The 232-nt window shown below is 42.7% G+C and overlaps 1 protein-coding gene across 1 annotated transcript in view; it reads right to left on the bottom strand.

Annotated features, from left to right (window-relative positions):
• The window catches only part of LOC119590394 (chlorophyllase-2-like), a 7,689-nt gene that overhangs the window by 5,519 nt on the left and 1,938 nt on the right, over nt 1–232 (bottom strand). The gene's annotated exons all lie outside the window — the stretch shown is intronic.

The raw sequence follows: 232 nt of genomic DNA, 5'->3' as shown, positions 1-232 counted from the left end.
TGTATATAGAGCTTACATCCCTGGCCAGGACTTAAGTCTCTGCCACTTCAGTTATGATCTAGACTGAGCAGTATTAACTATCTGTACCACACGAATTGTTCTGCTAAGATCGTACAGGCAAAACCTACATGCTCATACTAGAGCAGGGGCCTCAAACTGGTGACCCGCGTGCCAAATGTGGCTCTTTGGGTGCTCCGTAGGATAAAAAAAAATGAATTATGAATAATATACA

This window comes from Penaeus monodon, chromosome 27 (genome assembly GCF_015228065.2).
Source record: "Penaeus monodon isolate SGIC_2016 chromosome 27, NSTDA_Pmon_1, whole genome shotgun sequence".
NCBI classification, from domain to species: domain Eukaryota; kingdom Metazoa; phylum Arthropoda; class Malacostraca; order Decapoda; family Penaeidae; genus Penaeus; species Penaeus monodon.
Note: the sequence above shows the minus strand (reverse complement) of the source record. Positions and strands in the feature narration are given on the sequence as shown.